Source organism: Rhipicephalus sanguineus, chromosome 5 (assembly GCF_013339695.2).
Source record: "Rhipicephalus sanguineus isolate Rsan-2018 chromosome 5, BIME_Rsan_1.4, whole genome shotgun sequence".
Lineage (NCBI taxonomy): Eukaryota > Metazoa > Arthropoda > Arachnida > Ixodida > Ixodidae > Rhipicephalus > Rhipicephalus sanguineus.
Genome location: NC_051180.1, coordinates 100435659 through 100451361, shown reverse-complemented (window position 1 = coordinate 100451361; position 15703 = coordinate 100435659). Strand labels below are relative to the sequence as shown.

Below are 15703 nucleotides of genomic sequence, written 5' to 3'. Positions count from 1 at the left end.
AGGCTATTATAAAAAGAGGGCAAAAAAGGAAGCGGTGGTTTCGACGGCGGAGTAAAAAGGACTTTCCGAGGAGGAAAAGAGATTTTGCCGAGGCTGGTGCGAATATATTGCGATACGTTAAGGAATACGCAGAGAAGAATAAAATATAGTTAGGGCCCCAGAGGCTACGCGCCGAGCGCCCCCGACGAACATCGATCAAACACCACCGCTGCCTCGCTCTGCATCTCGCCAGCGCCTGATAAGAACGGTCCCGGAAATCACGTAGAGAGAGAGCGCACTATGCGCAAGACGACCGTAGTCAAAGCGCAAAGAGTAAACACGGAAGTAAGCGTCCCGAGGAACTTGCATTGTGCAGTTCGTAGCGTAACGCAACTAGTTCGACATTTTTTTTTTTCTTTTTCGGGACGTGTGTGGCCACCAAGTACGTCCGTACTGTTCTTCGCCGTTGTGTGTGGACACTTGTACGTTGCTGTCTGGGTCATATGCGTTATATATGTATACGCGCATATTTTATGTCTGATTTGTCTTTCGCTTTCGAAACAATCTCGGTGTGCCGGAAGTGGCCAGCTTATCGCTGCGAATGTGAACAAGTTATTAAACACGGCAACCCCTAACATTGAACCCAGAAAGGAAATGCAATTCTGGCTTGGCAATTAATCATTTTCCCCATTTTTATTTCGCCCCCCTCACACTGTTAGCCCTGTGCGCTTCTCCTTAGTTCCCAGGATATGTTATCCGTGTTCTTCTTTATTGTTTGTTTCATGTTGTTGGCGGGGATGTAGAATGCATTGTATGCATGTGCGCCTCTTGCTATCGTTTCCGCATAGCCCGCTGTAAACGGTTAATCGACGCTAGCTGTGTTTGACAAGCGCCCATGAGTAAGCACCCTAATGCAAGAAATATTGCCCCGAAACGCCGGCGAAAACTAGATAGTCCGATGCTCGTCGTTATCAGCCAAGTCCAAAGCAGGTTGCAACGATCCATTTGCTCGCCGCTAATTCGCTCTCCTCTTTTTTATGCTGGCACAGCATGTAAGAACCAACCTAAATCATAAACTAATTTACTTCTCAACGCTCCACTTGCCTGCGCCACCTTTCAACAGAAAAAGAGAGAAGTAATGTCGTTACCCGCGATAGTTCATCAAGCAAATAAAAAGAAGAAGGCCTGCCTCGCCGTCCGGTGGATGCCATGTCCGCGGGGAGCTTTTTTTTGGTGGAAGCTCGCACATTGCACGCGCCTAATGCAGATGAGTTCATCGATAAATAGGAAAAAAACGTGATCAATTGGCCGACAGCGGACGTGTCAACGAACATAGATAAATTGCCCGGTCTTGCGTCGCTTGTTTTTGGACGCTGCAAGTAGCTGCGCTTTGTAAGAATAGCAAGCGTCAGCGGTCATCTCTGCTGTTGTCCAACCTTTTTGACGCAAAAAATAACCCGCCGCATAGCACTTACAGGCTGCAGTTTCACGCCAAACGTAGTGGCGAGAGATTGCGTGTGAAAGATGAAGGTCTTCGTTGTGTATTCGTGAGGCAATCGAGAGAATCACTTACTTTCAAAATAGATTACAACGGCGTTATAGTTTCTGATACAGTAAAATCCCAGTAATTCGAACTTACTGCTAATTCGAACTGATGCCCTGGTGTATTTGATGCTCTTGTCTATTTCCATAGGGGAAAACTCCCGATATTTCGAACGCGTCGGTATCCACAACGGTTAATTCGAAGTGGGAGCCCCTGGTTTTCATTGCTCCTCGCAGAAGTCTGCCCAAAGTGATCACAATGTGTTGAAAAACCAAACAAGATCAAATGTACTAGAGATTCAAAACAACGAAACAGCCGAACCAGCAGCATTTCTCAGCAGATAAGAATTCGGACGCTGCGCTGCAGCACTCTGGTGTCACGACAGAAGAAACGCAAGCAACTGCGAATTACTGATTATTTTATTTTGATTACGTTCACTCTTCCAAGCGTGTCTTGGAGCACAAAGAGCATGATATATTCCACATTAGGGCTCACTGATGACATGAATGTGTGTCGGGGCTTGTTTCTCGCCTTTCACTAAATGATCAAATAATACAGTTCGCTGTTAGAGCTCCATGAACTTAATTTACGAAATCACCTGCGAAAAAGCGCGTAGTTTGCGATAACGAGTCCAGAGGTGGTTTCTTTGGGTTCAGCCCGAGCTGTGTGGCACGATGTCCGTTCATTGTGGCGCCCGCCCGCTAATTCGAACTCCGCTTAGTTGAAACGATTTTATAGTTCCCTTCAAGTTCGAATTAACGAACTTTTACAGTAGTTGTTTCGCTTAGTGCGATATATTCAGGAACATTGAACATCGCGCTGCCAAGCCAATTTCGTCAGCCTTGATCGGCCTTCTTTCCCATGTAAAAACGAATGGATTTGTAACGATTATCTCGCAGTAACCAAAAAAGCCAAGATTCGTGAAACTTCGAACAGCTTCTTGAGGCCCACGCAAGAGCTAACAAGCATTACCTGCAGATGGACAAAAGTAGGCAACCTGTATATCAGAAAAATAGTAAAGCCATGCATGGGGTGCAGGTGGTGTAGCAGCGTAGACAAAATCAGCAACGTGTTTGCGCAATTTAGAAAGTGTGAACGCGCCTATTCTATACCGAATATGTCAGCAATATACAAAGCCGGCCGATTCGCGAGATTTATTTATTGCATAAATTGTCCGCGCTGCCTTTCAAACCGTCCGTGCTCTAGTCAAATTGATATGTAGGGGAGTAGGAAACGAATATATATATAGATATAAATATATCTGTCGCACAAAACAATACAAGTAGCCCACTCCGAGAATAACCCTGTCTCCACATTTCAATACTCCGTGGCCGCAACTTAAAGAGTGCAGCGATAAAAGATGCAGGAACGCGCTTGAAGAAAACGACAAAAACTGCAAGAAAAGTTTTCTGCGAGACGAATAATATCATTTCCCGCGACTCGACCAGGAAGAGCTTTCGTTCATCTTCGCCTCCTCTCTCCTGAATGGATTTCACATTTCTCTTTCAGTGGGAGCTGTAAGGCTTACGTTTGTGCGAGAGAATACCTCAGTGCTCCGATCACGTCCTATGAGAGGTTCTCCATTTCTTATGCTTTGGACATACCTCCTCGGAGCGAGTGGCCGTGCATGCGAAGCTAATTTGTGATGCCGCATCTAGCAGTCACGTACATCTCAACTTTTGTATTCTTGCCCGAGTCTATTTCTGGCCGTACTCCACACCTCTACCTTGAGGCATTGCCCGAACAATATACTAAGCAGAATGAAAAAAAAAATAATAATAGCAAAAGAGCACAACGCTGGAATGTCTGAAAAGCGTGTGTTCGTTGACAGTGCCTGTCAGGTGTTGCTGTTGTTCTCAATAATGAGTGAACCTTCGTGGTTCAAGAGCGCCAAAGGACGCGGACAAACGAGACCTGATGACAAGAGCGCTGGTCTTGTCGGTTCTTTTCTCCGGGTCCTTTTGCGCTGTTAAACCATTAACGCAATCCAGCTCGCCCAATAGTCTTTGTACAATAGTCTTTGGTAACAACCTGCCTTTTGTACCGCAAGTACAAAAGGCAGGTTGTTACCAAAGACAAGCTCTATGCGACCTTATGGAACTGTAAACTCAAATTCCAGTCATAAACATTACGAAAGAAATAAAAAGGAGCTTCGGCATAGGGTGCACGCCTTTTCAACAGGGAGTCGGTTTCGGCTACCGTTATGTTTATGTCCCCTGCAGTGACGCGTTACACAAACCACGGCCTTGTCCTCCACTGCGGAACCTCCCTGCCATAACGTGGGTTACAGGCGCTGTCCTGCGGCCTTCTTCCCTTTGGTTACGTCCCTTCCGCGGCCGTAAGCACAATGACCGCCAAACCGAATCGCCGGGGTGCCCCGCTCGCATGTATTTCCCCTCTCTCCGTTGCCTGTCTCCACGAGCTTGGCCATACTTCAAGCTCTCCGCATTTATAAGGCAAGCGACCGAGCGGGACAAACGAGGCCTACCCGGAGAGCGGAACAGCGCGACGCATCTTCCAAATGGCGACGTGCTTCCTACCCATCCTAGACACACAGTGGTAGAGGCACATGTTAGCAGGGAAAGCCGCTCCACGGCAAGCGCAGAGATAATCGCCGCTCGTTTCGCGATGCATGGCTAGGCCGGGCACGTAAACGGTGGACGCTGGGAAAGAATCCAGAGCTTCTGCAAGGCACGCGAGCTAAATATACGCGTGCTTCGCGTGAATTTGTCTTCGCACTGGGCATACCGCGCTCCTGTTTTCTACAGGCCGGATGGTACGAGCTGGAGGGGAAATGCCAGCACGTGTTGTTACGGCGGTCAGAAATTGCCCCGCACTTCACTTCGTGACAGTGGCTCCGCGCGCACGGCCATTTTACCGGATGCCTAAGCACGACACGCGCAAAAGACGAATGCCAGCTTCCCGCGTAGAAGTTTGCGTTTCCGAGAAAATTTACGCGGGCTGTACGTATACCGCGAGATCAGCTTCCACAAAATGCGTGACTGGCGAGATAGCGGCAAAGAGTTTTCGCTGTGTGGAGTGGCGTGTGGCGCAGGAATTACTCAATATTGAGTTATAAGACGCGCGTTTTCTCGCGTTTAATATGTCTAAAGTTTTGTCGCATCATTGCTGACTGTTAAGCCTTTCGTGCTCAACAGCAAATAAAAAAGTTTACTTTCAAGACTTGCACTGCCTTGGGAAAAGTTTAACACCATTATGATTTATGTACATTCACCGCTCAAGCAGATTACAAGTTCCTCGTTTCAACACTCGCTAAACCTGCAGTCTTGCACCTGCAGTGCATTATAATGATCATATTGCGTCTAGTTAAGTTCAGGTAGAAAGGCACGTCTTGCGCTACGAAATTAGCATGTTGCACAATGCCCAATACCCAGACATATTTTTTTTCAGTAGTAACCTAGCTTTTGCACTGTATCTATAACCTAAAATGTAGACATTGGCAAACGCAATCATCAGTATAAATAACCTTATTAGGTGCAATAATTATATTTTTGTTCTATTATTGAAAATCCACGGCCGAATAGCATTGCAATATTTTATTGTCTTGCTCTTTGCGCCACACCGTGCTTCATGACAGTGTGGATGCGTAATAAACTCACGCCACAAAACAAAGCGAAAAAAAGAAAGAATGTCGATTTATACTTCAGAATAACACAGTTTCCGAGTTTTTTTTTTTTTCGTGGTTTACGCAATGTCGAACTTGGCATCTCATTGAGCCCCTTGTTCGCTTTCTCGCAGAATACAAAAATATTATCGCTAACTGATGTCAGCGACCTCCTTCAATAACATTTTTTTATAAGTCTCGAGTGTGACTACGGGGCACGCAGTGTGAAAACCGAGAATACCCACAGAAATCCCCTCGGAAGTTGCCCGGCACGTATATTGCAGAAGCACACCATTTCCTGAATACTAATCCTAAGATCAATATGCTGAAGAAGGAATAGGTTCTCTAAGCTCTTTTTATACAGACAAAAAGTTGATTCCCTCGCGGAATTAATGAATTCTTCGCATTCAGATCATGCGACCGCTTAAAAGCGCGCGCAAGTTCCGATGGTACTAATACGGAAAGCACAGTGTTTGTCTTTATGCGCATTTATGTGTACAGGCCAGTGTATGAGAATTTGCATAACAATGAACTTTGTCTAATGGATGGAGAAAACTAAAGCTTTTACAAAACGGCACTATTACTTATGAGAAAAATAAAGATCGGCCGTAAATAGAGCCATACAATTACCATTTTTCAAGTTTACGATTGACATCCTGCTAATTAAGAAAGATCGGGGGCGCAAATGTGTTAGCCGCAAGTTCTGAAACGCAATAGATATTGAGGTCAAGAAAGAAAAAAAAAGCATTACATGCATTTGTAAGGGATAAATTACGGGACATTGATGGTAAGTACCTTCTAAATGCACCGACCTACGGAAGAACCAAGAGCTTTAAATCTAAATCTTTTCCCTTCATCTAATAGAGCCGGGTCCTGAAAATACGGCGCATATTCTAGCAAATGCAATAGATGTTTCGGAAGAAAGCGGTGACGCTGTCTGTTGCTATGGGAGATGAGACTTTCTATTACACTGTTTCTTCGGCGGTCTTTGTGCTTTCTAAAAAGGCCATATTGATTTCTAGTTATAATAAATTTATGCTCACAATTTGACAACAACCGCTGAGAGAGCTCATTGAATATTCATCCGTAATTATATGCGCGACGTTCGCTTCCGCACGTGCTGTCTAATAACGTACACCACTCTGCAGCAGAACGGCAACTTGGTAGAGCCGTGAAAGTAGGCTACAAGCAGAACGATATATAACAGTGTGTGAGCCAGCGATGCAGCATTGAGATTTGGTTGCAGTCACAAATACTCTATACAACGTACAACTCACATAAAGCAAACGTGTACTGATCAAGCTACGCAGGAATGCTAAGCAGAAATAAAGAAAGGATGCACAGTCTATGAAATACTCGCCGCTTTGGCATTGTCTGCCGCCTAGCCTAAGCGGATCGGGCCCGAACCTTGCATACTGCTAAAGAGACAGCGCGATAAGACGTATCCAACCCAGCAGAGATATCCCGTCGGCAGCGCCACCCAAAGGACGGTGTCTGTATACACGGAAGAGAGACGGCTACGTTGCAGATAAACAACTTCCCTCGACTGCCGCTCGAAAGAACGTGTCGGAAGTGGCGTGGTGACGAGGTGAGCTCATTTGCATTGCAGAACACGCGGGAGACGCGTTGCCGACATGCACTCTGCGCTTCACTTCCATCTTGTGGATGTTGTTTGTTTCCACCACTTCACTCAGTGGCGTGAAGAAAAATTGAGCCGACTCGCACCCCTAGTCTTACGTTTTTGTTTTGCCCTCTTGCGTTGAGTTGTTTTTGCGAAGCAAAAGAAAAACAGAAGAACGCAATCTTCTCAACAGGCCGCCCAAGTTTTTTTTCTTTTCGTTTAGGTATGTCCTAAAATACTTTTGTCTCATACTTTGCATCTTCATTTCATTCTCTTGCCTTACCACAATTTTCTGAGCTAGTTTTAGAGCACTCCCCATGAATATATTGAGCTCACTGATGACGTAGCCTTCACACATTATGCGCAGGTGCAAATCAGCCCGCATAAGCTCAGCTTCAACTCTTTTCCTGCAGAATACAGCACGTTAAAAGCGCGTCGCGCGACATTCTGTGCTTTTTACCGCAGCTTGGTGAAGCGACGAGAAGCTGCACAACGCTCCGAATACGTAAAACTCTACAACGAATCGGCTGAGAAAAGGCTTCAGGAAGTAATTTTTGCTGCAAATGTAAATTTTTTAACAACGAAGCTGTTTATCAAATCGAACCTTGTGAGTCGATCGCAGAAAACTATCATCATATTTCCGGATATGTGCCACTGTGCAGCTACCCGAGAAGGAGTACAAAGAAAGAAAGAAAGAAAGAACCAGAGAGACGGAAAGAAAGATATAAGGAAAGAGAAAGAGAACAATTCTTGCCAAAATAGAAATGTTCCCGAGGTGGGATTCGAACACGTGTACCCTCGGTCCGAAAGCGAGCGTCATAGCCACTGGGCTATCCAGGCACGCTAGGAGAGCATAGCCTTGTATAGTATAGTGTAGCAAGGGGGTGGGGAAAGGGAAATGAGCATGAGGAGAAGAGATGCGATGGTGAGGAGGAGGGGAGAAGGTAAAGCGTAGCACAGAAAGAATGAAGAGAGAAACGAAGAGAAAGAAGTGCAGAAAGAATAAGAAAGTGAGACTGAGAAAGCATCAACGAAAGAGAGAGAGAACGAAGTAGAGAGAGAAAAAAAAATCACAGCATATCCACGGGTGAATGATGATGAGTGGGGCGAAGCTACGGAGGGAATCATCTGTAAACCGTGAAACTCTTCCGTGAAATGCGCCCAGTACATAATATAAAGAGCGTGAAACATCGTGTATATATTAAACATCAAACTTTTATTGTACTGCTGGTTTACGTGGTCCCTTCATTACCACTTGTGATCGGTGAAATGCAAGGAAGAAGTCCGCTCCCGAGCGAAAGAGCGCCAAGAGCGACCGCATTCCCCGCTCGCCCTGTGCGAATTAAAGGCAAGGCTAGAGGGAAGACAGGACGCGCGTTCCACGACGCGAGGTCGGTAGCAAGCCCAACGAAAGCCAACGGAACGCGATCGTGCAAGTGCTCCGACTTCGCATCGCCTCATGGTTCCATTTAGCGTCCCAAAACCAAACATATTGCTCAAGGTGTGCCTTGCGTTTTTCGTAGAAATAATTTCTTTATCATGTACATTAAGACGAAAAGTTGAAAGCTCACTAGAGTGTATCGCCCGCAAAGTATGTCTTTTAGTGTGATTTAACTCTCGTACGGCAGGGTCCTCTCGCCGTTGCCGGTCCACCTCGCCCGTTGACGATCGGGCGAGGTGGCTAAATACAACTACTACTACTACACTTTAAGAAAAACATCTGGCGTTCTTTCGTTCTGCTTTTACAAAACATCTGGCGTCTTTCGTTGGTTTATTTCATCAATCAACGGCGTTTTGAACAAAATTTTTATTGTTTAATCACGCACAGGAGAAATCTCACCAGGCACTACCTTGGAGGTAAACAATGGCTGCTAATGGCAATGAGAGACAGAAGAAGTCGGCTTTCAGCTAACACTTACACTTCTACTTCTACTAACGTTTCCCACTGGAACATGCCAATGGCTGCTAATGGGGAATGAGAGACAGAAGAATTCGGCTTTTAGTTAACGCGCACGCTGCGAATTTTTTATTGTTCAACAGCGCACAGGAGAAATCTCCCACCGGCACCACCTTGGAGGTCAAAGCGTAAGACTTGTTACTCACTACTACGACCACGACGACTACGAGGGACGAACGGGTGCCGCCTTAAGGAGCTTCGCCCCTAAAATGACAAATAGAAGGTGGTAGCAAGCTTGTGAATGTGGCTTTTTGGGCTAGCTGGTTAAGTGCATCGAAAGGTACCGTAGCGCTAGCATGCGGAGACGAGGAAGACAAAACGGGACAAGCGTTTCTCCCGTTTTGTCTTCTTCGTCGCTGTCTGCCAGCGCTACGGTACCGTTTGAGGAAGCAAGCATCGCGTCGTCTAGCGACCAGATACAGCACCACCTAGCCAAGCCGCGCATGCGCAGTAGCTAAGCCTCGCCCACCGACGGAGACATCGCGCGCAACCTCCGCTGTGTGGTGCGCAGCCTGGTTGCGTACTCCCGAGGAGGAAGCCGCTCATCTCGACACTAGGCGTGACGTCTCGGTCGGCGGGGAGTACAAGCGGCGACGGGCCCGTGCTTCGCTTGCCAAGCTTTGCGTGACTTCGTGCAACGTACCCGCAATTTTTTCCACGCTCTTAAGCACATTCATTTCCCGGTATGCTACAGTCTTCCTTGTAAAGGACTTTCTCACTTCATTATTTATGTCTTGATGTCCGTATTGCCTTATGCGGAGAGTCCTCACTGAGTATTAAATGCGAAGCATTTCTTAGCGAACCTCCGGCACTTTGAGCGTTTCTATCTACGCATCTATCTATCTATCTATCTATCTATCTATCTAAATAGCCGCCTACGTCTGGGTGCTCTCATAATCGCCTCCTTAACTTGGTGTAGGCCAAAATTTGCATGGGAGGGTAAGATAATTTGACGAATATGACTGTCGGGTCATTACATTGATAACGTGAAAATCCTGTCGCGTACGTCGTCAAACCCTTTCCACTGGACACGTGTGGCACATACGCGTTTACCACAGGCCGCGGTTTACGGGTATGCGCCACGGGTGATTGACAGTTTATATCTACCCAGGAACGGCAAGAACAGACATTGGTAGCTTAAATGCGAGAGCGTTAAGAAAAACCAACATCGGCAGCGTTGACCGGACGAATGGAAAGAATGAAAATTAGGATCCCAGCAGGAATCGAACCCAAGCATTCTGCGTGGCAGTCAGGTATTCTACCACAGAGCCACGCCAGGTCTATAAACTGGTTTGGAAAAACAGCCTACGCAGGTGTAATATCATTGCAACGCGTCAATTGTGGCTGTGGTGCTTGCTATCTAATTTTACAGAAAATCAATAAACAATACGTGATACTCCTACGATGTGTACTCCTACGATACAGGCATCATATCAGGTTAAAGTCTGTAGCTCCAGTGCTGGCTCCGCTTTTGTAGCAGTCTAATATACATTACATTTGTATTCCTATGATTCCGCAAGCTATATTGAAGCATTGCTCGACCCCGGACGAATACATGAATGAAAGTTACGTATGATATCCACATCACCGCACCGTAAAGTGCACTTAGTCCGCCAGAACGACGCAGTGTCCTCTTCATTTCTTACGAGGCTGGGCGATGGCCTCATGCTAACCGAGGATGATGCCAGATTGATTGACAGCCGCTTTGTAGACTAGGCTACGTAGGCCACATACGCCCAGGTAGTGTACGAATACGACAAGAGCCATCCACTGATGTTGGTCTACGTAGCACTATCCTGGCCTACAAGCCTCGACGACCTATACCTAACCTACGCGAAGGGTGACTTCGGGTTCCGAGATGTCGCCGGCTCTATCTACAGACAATTTGTCGACAAAATGACCGACGCATCCACGAATTCCAACAGCTTTACTATACCTCATACTTCACTACACGTGGACCCCTCAACACCGCGATTACGACCGGATCCTATAACAGGCCATGACCAGCTGCTGGTGCTCGCTGATCACGCAGATGATGACCTTGTTCAAGAACTGTCAAGAAATTGTTCCACACATGCATGCGGGCTCGTGAAACGTGCGTGCGTTATCCATCATAAGGGACAAGTATAAGCACTACATATCAGCTTACCGCTTTTGGTGTTGGTAATACCCACTTTGCCGTTGGCAGTTTTACCGAACCGTAAACAGCTGGTTATATAACACATATGCAGCTCTTGAACATATATATGTGCGTATGAAATTTATACAGATCTATAGCGTCATTTTGTAACTTGTCGCTCAGTAAAAAAAATTACGCCACAGTCACCTTCCCGCGCATGCTTCGCATAACACCGACTCCCATGGTACATGGGATCTGCCGAATTTTTATCGCCTCGAAATTGCTACGATAGTTCAGTACGTTGTCCAATGTGAACGCTAAACGGCTTCTTGGCGACCGGTCAAGCCTCTAGGCTATGTGTACAATGCAGTCTTACAACCCGTTGCGCTTCTACCAGCTTCTTTCTTAATCTCCCCATTTGTTATGTCATGTCTCCCGTATGCACATCGTCCGTAATATATTGTGTGCTCGCCCGAATGTTGTATATGACACAGGAGTTGAAGTGAGTGAGCCTACAATGGTTGCAATAAGTGACCAAATAATTACACTTACGCTGGTCTAAACTGTCATCACACCGGAAGTCCAATAATGCTTTATTGAAATGTTGAGGTGCCAGTGACGTATTAGAACGACAATAATGCCTTGTTCCTCACCTTTCTTTTACATTTCTTTATACACGGGTTCTCTCTCACCGCCTTTCTCTCCCGTTTCCACTTAGTGTAGGGTAGTAAACCAGGTGTTTCAATTCGGGTTCACCTCATTGCCTTTCCCTCACTTGTTTCTATCTCTCTCTGAGATATAGGGTAGTGGAACGTAATCGCCGCTGTGGCGTAAGTGAGAACTTCTCGTTTATAGAACTAAAAAATGTATATATAGCTCAGGTGTAACAAGCGTCAAGTCAGAGCTACGATGCATCTGAATGAAAGTTGCGTGAAATAGGGCATTCAACTGTGCGTAAGTAAAATCGCCAATTGAAAACCTACTCCTTAGCTCTTGGATGGGTAGCGCGTACGACACTTATGGTCCAAAGTTACACATAAAACAGCGTTCTCACAGTAACGCCAGAGCATAAAAAATACGCGCCACATACAATATACAAATTTGAGTAACACCATGTTACTGCAGTAAGGTATCAACTTGAGTTCGTGGTGCATATTAGAATTGGGTGACTGCGCAAGGGACATTCTGTTTGTCCCGTTCCTTGCGCTGTTACCCGATTCTCCTACCATGATATTACAATGTAAAGTTTCTTCAGGAAACCTGACTAAACGACAAACTTTGACTGTTCAGAAGGAATGTTGGTGCGCCGTACTTGGACGGTGCTATTGTCATGCCTCTGTAGTGTCGTCGCATCCTGTCCTTCTTTTTCATTATTTTACGCTCCGTTTCCCCTTTACAAGTACAGGGTAGCCAACCGAACAGTTCTCCTAGTCTCTTAGTTGACATTTCTGTATTTCCTTTATTTTTCTCTCTATCTCTCTTTCAAAAATAAACACAATAATGTGCCCTTATCTTGCTGCAAACATTGTCTTATACAACCAGACAATAATGTTTCTATGCATTCTTCGAAATACCGAAAAAAAGCAGACATTCGAGGCTTTTTTCATATCACCATTAGCGATTATGTTGACAAAAGTACACCGCAATGCACAAACATGTCGGAAAAAGAAATTCCAATTGGCTGTCGAAGATCTTTACACGAGGTGCCCATACATGGAAAGCCGAAGAAGGACCGCAACAATGCGAAGAAAATAGGACCACAAGGAGGATAAATGTGCACGCGCAAGCATGCGTTTTGCATTCAGTTAGCTTGCAAGGTCAACACAAGTACCGGAACGCCTTCCAAGCTACTGGTTACAAGGGAAACCGTGATGACGTTAGTCATCAGTTGCATCAAAGGCTCACTTGCGCCCGCCTCTTTTTCCTCCGTGCATTACGCGCCATGGTTCTTTGGGGCTCCTTATTGAAGGAATGACGAGAACGCCAAGGCTTTGGATATGCGGAACCAAGTGAGTCAGGTTATCTTTCTAATTACTGTTGCCTTGAGCTCAGGAAAAAAAGAAGCAATAGAACAAAACGGAAAAGGCACTCAAAAGGCAACCGAAAGAGAGCACCTGGCGAGTGCCTCAAGTGGGTAGCGTAGTCTCATAAAAGGAATGACCGCGTCCTCGTTAGATCCTTCGCTAACGACGTTGTTAAACAAGCACGCACTAATCACTTTTTCTGTTACCATTTTTCTCGCCACGCTTTTTCAAGTGTTCCTGTTGCCTCTTGGAACACTGCGCTTTCGTCAAGTGATTCGCGAGACATAACTGACAGTGAAACAATATAAAGCGGGCGTGTATGGGGTCTTACTGTGGTATACACGTAACGGAGGAATAAAAGACAGGACAAGGCAGCATAAGATAAAAGGCAGGACAAAGCAGAAAGAGCATGAATTGTGCTTCGTAGCATCTACACAACTGTAAAAAGAAGATTGCGTGGAGCCTGGCGAAGAACGGAGTGATAGAGTGTATGTGCCTCCCGCGCGAGCTTGTAGAAACGCGATAAGGAACACAGGGTTGTCGGCCACTGTTCTCACCAAAAGGGGGCGCGCTATTCGCAGCTGGCTACCAGAGAAGCCGCATATAGAAGCCAGCCACATCCATTTAGAAAGCCAAAAAAAAGAAAAAGCCTCTCGAGTGACACAGGCGTGGCCGAGAGCTGAAACGAGTGACCAAACCACTGCTTTACGTGCTGACGGGAGCATGAGAAAGATAAAGGGGCACCTCCTCATCCTATGGCCACGAGTACCCCGGGTGTGTTCCTCGGTTGGAACAATGTTAAGAGCGGCGAAGAAAGCCGGGAGCAACCGATCATGCGTTGAAGCTGTTCTTTTGTTGCGTCCCCGTTCCGGTCGTTTCCTCCCATCGACGTCCAATCTGCCTCATCGGCGTTCGCCAGTAGTAACTGCCTTTACGCCTTCACTCGGCCTCCTTCTTACGACTCCCATGTCCCGTCCTTTTTGTTCGAGCTGTAGTTCATCAGCCCGTGTAAGGAATGCGGCCCGGTAAGCGTGACTCGTTAGTTATAACGATATAAGCGGCACACGGGTCGTTCCCGGCTCATTTTCGACCGTCGCAGCTGAAGACCCCAAAGACAAAAGCCAGCAACCGGGAATACAAAACTGTTCAAAAAAAAAACGGGGGGGGGGGTGAAGGGGGTGCCGCGAATAGCCCCCCCCCCCACCCTTCATAGGTTTAAAGGTTATGAAGGAAAAATAGCAAATACGGCAGTACCCGGCCATTACTCGATATCAATGAGATAAAAACTCGAATACCCGTGCTTTCGTTATGCCACGAAAAGACGGAAAAAACTGCGCTCCTTTCTCTTTCGGAGAAATAATGGCAGAGGAAGTGCACGTCCTTTTCACATCTGTGCTCACGTTGGTTCCATAAATATAAATACGCAACAAAATAATTACTGCAGGGACCATTACGCACAATCAAGAAATAAAAGCGTGTTACGTAGAGGGACAAATGTGGATAAATATGGGCATATCTTGATTTGTTCTTACTGTTCAAATAAAAAAAAAAACGTAGTACAGAAACATCAAAATGCGACGAAGCAGCAAAAGTTTGTTTGCCCGCGCGCAATGTTGCACAATCGATGTGGAGTACGTCCGGTTTTCTACATATCCGCCTTCATATGGCTGGACCCGTTACTCCAACGTCAAATTCCATCTAGAATATCTCGATCCGAGACAACCACAGACACATTTGCTTACCTCATCGGAACACGCGGGTTCGATCCCGGCCGCGGCGGACGTGTTTTGATGGAGGCGAAATGCTAGATGCTTATAGTGTGCAATGTCAGTGCACCTTGCAGAAGACCATATGGTCGAAATTACGGGAGCCCTTCACTACGTTGTGCCTCAAAATCACTTCACAGTTTTAGCACGTAAAGACACACATATTATTATTATTATACCGTATAGGAATGGCTGACAGCGCTGCCTGAGATCACTGCGCAGCGAGCAAAGCATTGCACGCGTCCTGTGCCACTATCCTCGCTACAGATCGTACGAAAAGGGAGTCTTGGCCCATATATTAAGCCACCACCGCAGGAAACCCACTACCCATATTACGCGGCTGATTAACAATACGTCCAGTCAGAAAGATTAAAGAAAATATTTTTTTAAAGAAAGACACTTAAATAGATTATAGTACTGAAGGGGTAAGCTAACCAAGAGCGTCGAGCGTTCCCACACACAAGGTCTCGACGAAAGGAATCCACAAATCATTCTGATAATACCGCAATACCGCAATGCCATAACAATGGTAAAACCATAGCGATGCTAAATACACAAACGTATCAGTAGAATTACCTAATGGGACATCTTGTCACGTGCGATGCCCATATAGACGGAATGACCGTAGAAAGGGAGCGAGGAATAATGCACACGGGTGTGGGGTGCGCCGTAATGGCAGCGCCCAAGCAAGCAACCAAGCTCGCAGTGCATGGCAAGTGTCGCATCGCCTATCCTTTGCCACGCTCTGTCGAGCTGAAAAGTGCGGCGATTAAGCTCAGGAGGATCGTAAGGAAACGGGACCCAGCCAATTACCGCCCCTCTCAGCCACGCTGCCCTTTCTTTTTTTTCTTTTTCCCGTCCTATTCCTCGGCACGCGACAGCGTAAAAAAGGAGGGAATTAGTCGAGGAAAGGAAATGGCGCCCGAGAATGTTACGCGAGCGGAAACGTCCGAAGCGGTTACCGGTGGCACTGACATTATTGCCGTGTCCTTCCGGAAGCATCTTTACAGCGTGCCGTTATGGCACGCCTCGAGTCACCGTGTTTCCCGCGTGTTGGCAAAACCGTTCT

At 46.4% G+C, this 15703-nt stretch overlaps 1 protein-coding gene across 1 annotated transcript in view; it reads right to left on the bottom strand.

Moving 5' to 3' along the window:
• LOC119394877 (nephrin) overlaps window positions 1-15703 on the bottom strand; it is a 278061-nt gene that overhangs the window by 154035 nt on the left and 108323 nt on the right.